We start from the raw sequence: 10,845 nt of genomic DNA on the forward strand, positions 1-10,845 counted from the left end.
CTTGTATAACTATGCATGTGACAAATAAAGAACCTTGAACCTTGAACCTTGAAATCTGTAGCAGTTTCTCATAAGTCAATACAGTGATACAGAGCTCAGAGGGAATGTTCCCAGTGGACACATAACCTAAGTTGGCATCTACTCCAAACACACACTGGAAAAGTGTGTCCAGTACTAAAAATGTCCCCGAGGTGCCTGCCTTAAAAAGAGTGCCAGGTGTGGCATACTTGGTAAAAGGCCTAGGGGGGCTAACTGAGAAAATACTGGAGGGACTCCAGCCCAGCTGCCAGGGGAGTGCCTGGGGATCCTGCGGGAAGAGCGCCGTAAGAAACTGCATAGCGAAAGATGCAAGGTTTAGTAGAAAGATGATTGGATGAGATGGACTGTAAGAGGAAAATTTATCAGGCTGCATGGTGTAAAAAGTCTTGGAATTTAGTACATAATAAGTCAGAAATTCTTATTTCTCTGAATCTTAACCTATGCACTGGATGCAGAATATGATCACACTTATAACTGTAATGACTCGTACTTATATAGTATAAATATGTCTTTAAAAAGGTGGCATTGTAAAATGGTTTAGATTCTTTATACAGGGAGTGAGTGTGTTCACAACAATTTCACAGCATCTGAAATGATGAGAAAAATGCTCCCAAAGAAAGTGATGGACAACAAGAACACCGTTAGCACGGCCATAAAGCCTTTTGTCATTCTGATGTGTTTAAACGCCTCTGTTTATCACATTTTCGAACAGTTTCCACTCCAACAGATTCTGAACTTCTTTGACCGGCTCCTCTCAAACACTTCAACTACAGTGAGTGAAAGATGTGAGAAATCTTGGCCTAGAGGAATGACTGCAGATGAGACATTTGCAGTCGGGCAAAGGTACCGTTTGATATTACCCGAAGCACTTCACCCCCACCCTCCTACTTCAGCTTCTCTCTGGTGCATATTATCTGCTTAAACCAGGCGAGTGGATGACAGAATAAAGAAGCAAACAAAGAAAAATCAGTCACATTGAAAAGGCTATGAATGATACAAGGCATCCATTGGTAAGGGACAATATACTGCATAATGCTGCGCCGCATAACATTATCAATATATTGTTGGTAGATGTGGCAAGAATATGAGTGGGAGGATCTGGTGAGGAAGATTAGTTATGCTGTAAAGGTTACCTCATGCATAAATGCAAACTTAAAATTCAAAATTTATTAATCAGCAATGTAGAAATCTCTTCCCATCATGCCTTCTTCCCAGGAAGATGGAAATATTTGTCTTCATGTGTTTAAATAAATAAATTAATCAGTCCCTCCCATAACTGCAGTCAAGAAAAATGATCAGCTTCCAGTATATCTTTTCTCCCAAAGCTCCAAGCAGCTTCACTAATCCCCTCCATTCGATTTGAGTCGCTTTGGCTCTCAGCGGCAAGACAGCGAGAAGTTCAGCGGGTGCGTCGTCGGGCCACTTTGGATATCAGGATTCTTATCAGTCATCCGGCAGCTCTCACATCAACCCAGATGGGGTGACGCACATTTGAGATAGAGACAAGGTAGTTGGATGAGGATGCTGTGGCATTTCCTGAGGTGCCCACTTGGAATTCAGACTGCATGAGCAGTAACAGCAGCAGCAGCCAAATGTTTAAGAGATTAAAAGTTTGTTGGAATGGGAGTTAATCAACGAGACCATTTGTTTGTTCCTTCCTTTACTCCTGTTCTATTATCAGGGTTCGACAGCTTTTCAAGCCGCTAACCTTAAAAGGGTGCTCTCGGTAATATAAGAATGACGCAGCACTACAACGGGTGCGTCGCATCCACATGTACTGCTGTAGTATGAGCTGTAGAGTGCTGCATTTACTGTCCAATATATATTGTAATTCTCCAGCGTGCAAGTATGTATTCACTATGTGCACAGGAACATGCTCTTCTTTCTTCATTAAAAACAATCCAAGGGCACGACCTGTTGGGGATTAAAATATGAAATACAGTTTATGAAGTCCATTGCAAGTACTAGTGTGAAAAGCATTGCACTGTTGTTATTACATTGTAAGATACCAGGAATGAGCATCTATGTGACATCTTTCCAGTTGTTGTCTCCTCCTGTTCCATCAAACGTTAAAGGGGACCCGTTCTGCTCTTTTCCAGCAATATATTTTTTATTTTGGGACTCCACTAGAGTAGCTTTGCATAATTTACTTTTAAAGCTGCAGATGGAAAAAAGAAAAAGCTCTTATTTAACTGATACTGGCCCTTTATGCAGCTCTCTAAAAGCTGACTTTCTTCTGATTGACTGACTGCAGAAAAAGAGGCTCCTCTTCCTGCTGCTGTGGAGGTTTCAAACTGTTCCTGGCAACTAATTTGTTTGTTAAGGCAAGCTAGATCTCTGCTTTCATGCTGTTTACACCTAGCTTTTGACCCTATCATCTCAATGTTGCAGCAGAAATCAGACCAACATTTTTCACATCTTCTATCGTCCAATTCTGGTGGAATCACTGTGTGAACTGTAGCCTCAGTTTCCTGTTTTTAGCTGACAGGACTGGCAGTTGGTGTGGCCTTCATTCAGAGATGCTCTTCTGCATACCTCGGTTGTAGTAAGTGGCTGTTTGAGTCACTCTTACCTTCCTGTCAGCTTGAAGTAGTCCAGCCATTTACCTCTTACTTTTGGGCTTTTTGAACCCAACCAGACCATCTTGTACCAACAGCCATATCATGTTTAATATCACTTATGTCACCTTTGCTTGCCATTGTGATGCTCAGTTTGAACTTCTGCACTTGAACTTCATCTTGACCTTGACTTACAAGAGTAGAATAATGAAACTTGGTTCCCTTGTAGACTACATACATCCATTGCCTTCCTAAAACTGTAGCCACAAACCATTGGGTTTGAATATCAAGACAAGTATTTAAGTGATTTAATGTTGCTTCCACTTAGTAGGTATAGTGTTTGCCCCATGATCAGAAGGTCAAGGGTTCAAATCCACTGAACGGCTACCCTGAGGTACCCTTGAGCAAGGTAACGTTTCTACACACTGCTCCCCGGGCTCTGGGGTGAATTCGATGTCTGTGAAATATACAGACAAAAACTTTGGCCATTAACAGAAACTGGGTCCACTGTTGCCTTGTGCTTTCCTCTTTAGGAAATTTGGTTTAGAACCAAGAAGCTGCTGTGCTCATATCTACACCTGTTGCTGTGCCTGTGATAACCATATCAGGAAATCCCTGCCAGTTAATATCAGCCACAGCCAAAAGTAGAAAAAAATGGTTGGAAAATAGTTGTTTAGAGCAATTCAATTTGATTTTATTCATACAGCTCCAAAAAACAACAGTCACCTTTATATTGCAATACCTGATACTGTAAAGCTAAGACTGAGAGAGAACCCCAACAATCAGACGAACCCCTATGGACAAGCATTTGGGAATGGTGAGAAGGAAAAACCTGCTGCTTTAAATTTTGCCCGTGTTTAATATGAACATCCACCATTGTAACAGAATAGACGACAGTAAGGAAAAGCAAATAGGTCCATCTATTTTGTTTTCTTCAGCGCACTCTGCTTCATTGCTAGACCAGTCACATTCTTGTTAATGAAAAGGCTGTTTTTTTTTGTTTGTTTTTAAATGGGGTTCAACATGGATTTGGTTTGTTTAGCTGTGTTTAGGTCAAAGCTACCGAGATCCTTCAGGAGAACAAAGCATTTTCAGAGGTGACTCATGCTACACAAGTGGGTGTAACCTGAAGGTCCAATGAATAAAATCCTCACAACTTTTCCAGCAGCCTCACCTTTCTGACCCATCTCTCTAATAAAACCGCCGAAGCTCATTGCCTCACACTTGAGATTCGCCCCTCACTGTCTTCACAGACATCCTGTTTGAAATGAGGATGCATCACACTGAGGAAGTGATGCTGATTCACGGGGCGTTTAAGTCGGTGGTAGCTGTATAGCAGTAAATCTTTTAACCCAGTGACAACTTTTCCCTAAAATCTGATTTGGTTACCTTTTCCTCTGGCCAGTCCCGATGTAACCTCAGAGCTCCTTTAGCTGGTAATGAAATTCAGTCCCTGTTGTGTGTACAGCAAAGATTTAATCAAATAGTTTGAAACTGCTTTATATATTCAGCATCCTGGGGCTGTGGGATAAAATAACTGGCCCCACAAAACGAGGCAGATCCGTCACCGAGCGAAGCACACATTTGCACACAACAGCACACTTGAACTTTAGCTTGCACAATTACTCCTCTTCACTAAGGTTTATTTGCCATCACTCTGTCAGCTCATGAAGCACCTTCATCTCTTCCTGCCACCCGAACAGCTCTCATTACCGCTCACTTCCCTCCAGCCTCGCTGCTCATTCCACACCTTCTGGCTGCCAGCAGGCACCAGCATGCCCTGGGAGACCAACACTACATCTCTTCCCTGGCCAAGAGTGCAATCCTTCACCTGTCAGACTGGTTCAGTGCACTAACCTTGGATCGGCGCCAGTCCACTCACTCAGTGCATGCCCGTTCCACTAAAACAGACTGCTGGGCCCACACGCATTTTGTTCCCACCAGCCCAGCGAGTCTGCTTCTTCTTCTCAGGTTGTCAGTCATCCATGTAAGATGCTGACACTACAGCAGAAAGTGACCACATCAAGGTTAGCGTTCACAAACAATATGGTGTGCCACTGGAATAAAACTATGGACAGTAAAGGTATCAAAGGCCTTTGATGTTTAGTCACTTTCATTTCAGCTGAGGAATATCGGAAATCAGTGATGCCCTTCAGAAATGGGACTTGGTAATAATTAATTAAAGAGACGCCTTTTACAGAACATTGCTAATTAAGAAACTTTCACAGGATAACATTTAAATCCATAGTGTCTACTACAGAAAGTAAACTTCCCAAAAAGTTTGCGCATATATGATTAGGTTAGAAACTTTTCCTTGTGCTCCAGGAGGCAGAATACCCTTGATTTAATACCCGTGTTTATTCCATCTAATGATGCCATCAGAAAATATGCCTAGCACCAGCAGCTTGGTTTTAATGCGCTCTCCTGCCTTCACCGCGACCATGGAAGTGACAAAACAGCCAATTTAAATTCTAAATTAAAGCTTTCTGCGCAAAAGTACTCAGTCAAAATCAAAGCCAAAAACCCAAACTAAATTAAAGTGATTAAATATTATAATTTAGGCTTTAAATATTTTAAAACTATGGTAACACCAACCTCGGGTTAACGGCGTGCACCTTTCGCCGCTCCAGTGAGTCGGCGTTGTTTTTGATATCATTAATTTGGTGACAAATGCTGCAGCGTTGGGTTTTTAATTTCAGGCTGTAAAATGCTTTACTATAATCTGTTTCTGCAACACTGTGTGCTTGCTGCTCCTAAACATTGAGGATAAAGCTGTGCAAAAGTCCATGCAAGTTTGTTTCCTGTCTATAGAAAATAGTCAGTCGTCATCACTTTAACAGGGAGTGTAGTGCTGTTGTGTACAAATATTAATTACTGTCTGGATTTTGAGATATAGCAGCTCACTGTCTGCCTTTTCATGTAAGTGAGCAATTGTGCAGTGTGGAAACTGAGACTTTTTGTGGAAAATATGTAGGAATCAGCTATTAAGAGGACCAAAAGCACAGAGTGACTCCTGTTAATGGTTGTTAACAAGTAATCGTTCAGTGTAACACTTCACAGTTCGATTCTTTTTTAAATTTGTGTCATCAAAATAAATAACATAAAAATTGGCTTACACCACCCTTTTAAATAAATACACAAATGGATATTTTACATGACAAAAAACATGGACTGTACCATTGTCATGTGCCTTAGAGTTCCAAAGCAAGTAAAATGTGAGCAGTCATTTGTAGGCATTAATAGACTGCTACTAACAAGAACAAAGTCATCTTTACTTACATTTCTCCTACAATTCATTTAACTAGCAGTAGCTAGTCACTGTAACTAGTCAGATATGAGGATCGTTAAATACACAATATATTCAAACCTTCTGCAGTGTGGAAGGAGAGGACATGCTCAAAGTGGGCGCTTTGAAGGTTACTCTGTGTCCTCTCAGCAACAGTAATTCATTGGCCTTTGGATCCAGTCCACGAGTTAACATTTAACGCCTTAGTGTTGCTGATAAATTAACATGTGTTCAAATGCACATTGTACGTCATATGATTAAGTTAGTGGGTTTAGACACCCCCGGACACTGGTACAGTCCACCCCCACAGACAAAACAAAGCAAAGAACCAGGTGCCGACATTACAAATGAAGTGAAGCAACCAGGAAAATAAAATGGATAACGAGAATTTCAAATGCATTTTTCATATGGAAAATTTTGCAAATTGAACAAAGAACTACAAAGCACAGACGTTTGTTATCCTTTTGAAGTGAATACCATTTATCTGCTCCAGTTTTGGGCTCCTGCTGCTGCCACGCCGTTTTCTGCAGCACGATATAACAGGGCCATTGTTAAAGTTAGTTGTAACACCTGTGCTCTTCCTAGATACAAGTCAAGTACCCACTGTGAAAAAAGGCCCATTGTTAGCTTAAAGGTCCTGCACACCCACACAGCTGTTTCCACTTATCCTTATTATTAAACCTGCTCAGGCTCGAGAAGAATACAAGCCGAAGCTCCGAGCGCTAGCGCACTGCACCTTTTTTAGAGCAGTCATATCGGTTTCATTTACAGTCACTGCCTCAGTAAATAAAACAAGAGCTACTTGTGTTCAATGTCAGGCTTAAAAAGTGTGTTAGTCACTCATTTGATATGAAAATGGTCAATAAGAATTAAAAAGTACAAGTTATATCCCTCCAAATAGGTCCAACTAATCTTTCCATGTCTTCCGGCAGCCACTAATGAAAATGAATTAATTCTTACAATTCTGTTGCAAACTGATCTGATGATGAATTGGGGCCTTTTACTAATAGTTTTCCGGGCTGGCTTCACACGGCATCGGTAAATATCACTCATCTCATGTTCAAATATTCATAATTCACTTTTAACTATCAAAGTCCAACTTTAGAGTAGCTACACAGAATAATGCGATCAGACATCCTGGCAGTCATTAATAATTAACAGTATTTATATGCTGAGCCTATGACTAATATCAATGTTTAATAAAAGAAAGTATTTGTCAAATTTGGCGTTGACATGAGACTAAGACATACAGCAGTAATCGTTTTTGGGGGGAGTTTTTTTGCTCTTATTGCAACTTTTTTTTCCCCCCTGAAATTCAAACATCCCGTTATGTGCAGATATAATGGCTGTTTGGTTCTTTGTGCTTCTTTTAAAATTGGATTCATGCGCTTGTGTTGAGATGGTGTGAATAATGAAGGGGGTTGAGGGAGTGAAACACAGCAGCTGGCACGATTATAAAACCTCTGTGTTTCAGTAAAAATGATGTCAAATACAGAGGGAATGTCCCATTTCTTTAGTCCTCATCAGTGAATTTAAACAGCTGGCGCCTACTGGAAGAGGTTACGAGAGTGTGTGTTAGTGTGTGTGTGTCACAGAAAGCGTTTGTGCTTCAGTTAAACATGCAGATGCTACACGCCACACATTTGCTTTGTTTTTTTTCTGAAGTGGATATTTGTGCAGCAGATGTTGCTCGAACGGTTTCTTAGCGACTAAGGGGTTCTCATTAATTTTTGAATTTCCATTGGTGCCGTCTGAGAGGCCACAGAGGCTTTTTGTTTGATATATGATTCATGTTAAGTGAGATATCACCTATTGCAGTTAAACTCCTCCCAGCCATTTCTAAAAGCTTTTTTTGTATTTTGGTGTTTTTGGGGTGTCTGAGCTAATTCAAACACACATGCCTGTCCATTTTTGATAAGTTGCGTGAATGGAAAATCCAGAATTATCCAGTATTACTTCATTCAAATATTTATGAGTACACTGTTATGCTGTCATATTTTAATATATTTTTTGCCAGAGCATAATTATAGAGGTAGGTGCTTATTTGACAGTTGGAATATATCAAACCATGCCCTGCTCGATGGGGTTCAAGTCGTGAGCTTGGAGTTAAAAGGCTCAGTCTCAGTGGAGTGCACTCACAAGTTACGAAGCCTTCCATATCTGACATCATCCGTCTTATCACCTGCCCTCGGTTCTGGAAGTTGTATTCTTTATTATTTTCCATGTTCACCTCGGTGCAGAGGTAGAATTAGGTTTTGTTTCTGTCATTTTGATGGACGCGGTCGTAAAAAAAATCCATCATTATCTGATTTTATTTGTCATTTTTTATATTTTTTTAATGGTAAGATGATGGGTCATACTAGAAGAGTCAATTTCATTACAATAACTAATATATAGCATAGAAAAGAGTGTCCATTTATGAGGGCATGAAAAGAAAAGATGAACAGAAATTCCAGTTGTGTCATGTCAACAAAACGAGAAGAAGATTAATGATTTTTTTTAATCTTGTGCAATTACAGCAGAAATGCACTAAAACACCAACGTTGTTGTTCAAACAAACGTGCACTTAGTGAACTCGGTGTACTTGCGCCTGCTTGGGCATGACCAAGTCCATTGAGGGAGATTGCTGCAGAGGCAATTTCTTCCATTTTACATCTTTCCTAGACAACTTTTTTGGGCCCTATTTGATTTTATTGTGAAGTCTCAACTCGTCCCTCTGCTGCCACCCTGAACGCTGAAATTACCAGCAGCATTTCAGCACAAGTTTCATAAGTGAGCAAAGATTTCACCCGGGGAAGTGATAAGAACCCTCTGAAAGTTTCCGACTCTCTTGGGACTTTCTGAGCATGTGCTGTTTCTACTCGGGGGTACAGCCAAACCTGTGAACCTGTCGTGGTCATATAGTTAGGCCCAGGTGCACAACTTTTGTACATAACTTCAGTGAATTTTAAATCAAACAACCAAGATGTGATTGAAGTGCATACTTTCAGCTTTAATTTAAGGGGTTACAACAGCTTAGTAACTGTTTAGTAATTGGAGCCATTTTTACTTGAGCCTCAGGCTCAAAACCAGTCGGACAATTGGCTGTAAGCTGTTTGCTGCCCAAGTGAAACCACTGGTTTCAAACAGCTCGAGAACAAGACATTTCAAAGTTCTGAAAAAAATAAACTAATTGGACAGATAAAACCAAGATGAACTTTTCAACCAGAAGCTGTAAAACTGACAGGGCTTCACACTGTAAATGGATACTGACCCAAAGCAATCTGCAAAAGCAATCCTAGAGTTTCTCAAGGCAAAGAAATGAGAAATTCTTCAGTGGCGAAGTCAGTTACCTGATCTCAGCCCAATAAAGAGCTTGCTTTTCTGCTATTAAATACAAAACTGGAGGCCAAAAGAAGCACAAACAAGCAGCAACTGAAGGCAGCTGCAGTAAAGGCCTCGAGGGATGAAACACAGCATTTGGTGATGTCCAAAATAACAGAAAACAAAGTATGGACCTAACTGTAGACATGGTATGAGACCTCAGTGGAAGATTTTACAGCGCATGTTGAATGCTATGTTATTAAAGACACAAATCACTGAGTGCTGCAGGTACTTTTCTCAGTAGTGTTGTGTGAGAGTTATGCAATGTACTGGTAAAAGGCCCCCAGTGTTCTTATTTCAAAATGAGCAGCTTTGATGAGTTAAATACTTAAAACACACAATAGTTTCTGTTTACTGTGCAGTCCAACAAACAATGTTTCAAGGAGTCAATCAGAAATAATTGGAAGTGTAATTTGCAGACAGTGGAGGTGTGCTGTCTTTCGCCTCCGGCTCTTCATCTAAGAGCTCACCCCATTAAAGTTCTATTACTGTCGTCCATAAATAAAACTGATCCACTGTCCAAAAAGAAAAGAAAATGTTATTTCATACATGCCTTTTTATTCAATAACCATCTTGCTTCATTAGCTTTTCACAGTAAAAGTCACCCAACCCAAATGCTTTCTCTGTGAGGCGCCAACAATTTAACGCAGCCCCCAGTACAGTGTTAGGAAATCAATTAGTAAACAGTCAATGAGTCAGTCAGTGGGATGAAATTACACACGTTAATGGTGGTTAATAAGCTTGCCTCATTTCTTGGGACTTCTTCATGCATGTGAATGGTGGACTCGACTGGCAATGAAAACTGCCGAACTGAGTCTTGTGTTTAAAGGGAACCTGTTGTAATCATTTCCTGCCTGATCTTTGTCGACACTGCTAGAATAGCTTAGCATGATTTACAGTTCACATTAATTCTTATTTATCTCACACCTGACCATAGTCCCTCATTTGCTCCACTGTCTGAAGAGACTGATTTTAACTCATTTCCCTTGGCTACTGTCACGTCGGGTGCTTAACATGTGTGTTTATGGCGTGGACCTAAAAGCGGACGCGGGAGAACAGGAAATGAAAAGCGAACATTTATTTGGCCCAATACCAAAACACAAAGCAAGGCGAACAAGGCCGGAACTAAACTAAAACTGGCAATAAACTGGGAATAAACTAAACAAACAGGGGACATGAACATGAAACTGAACAGGCACAAGCAAAACGTAGACGAGAAATAATCCAAACATGAACCTGAACAGTTGTAACAAAATTCTGTGACCTGACAGACGACCCAACAAAGAACAGAAGGAGACAGAGGACTTAAATACACAGGAGGGTAATGAGGGAAATAGAAACACCTGGGAAACACAGCTGACACAAACCAACATGACACAACAGGGGAAGTGAAACTAAACACACTGAACATGGAAACACTAGACCTTTCAAAATAACACAGGAAACATAGAGAGACGTGGACACGATAACACGAGCTGACAATGGAAAATGTAGACATAAAACACATGACAGACTGGGAAGGCATTGAACACAAGGAGAGGTAACTGGGAACAGAAAAGGGAGACGACGGCGCTGACATAACTTACACGTTTAACATAA

Source organism: Oreochromis aureus, linkage group 10 (genome assembly GCF_013358895.1).
Source record: "Oreochromis aureus strain Israel breed Guangdong linkage group 10, ZZ_aureus, whole genome shotgun sequence".
Taxonomy (NCBI): Eukaryota; Metazoa; Chordata; class Actinopteri; order Cichliformes; family Cichlidae; genus Oreochromis; species Oreochromis aureus.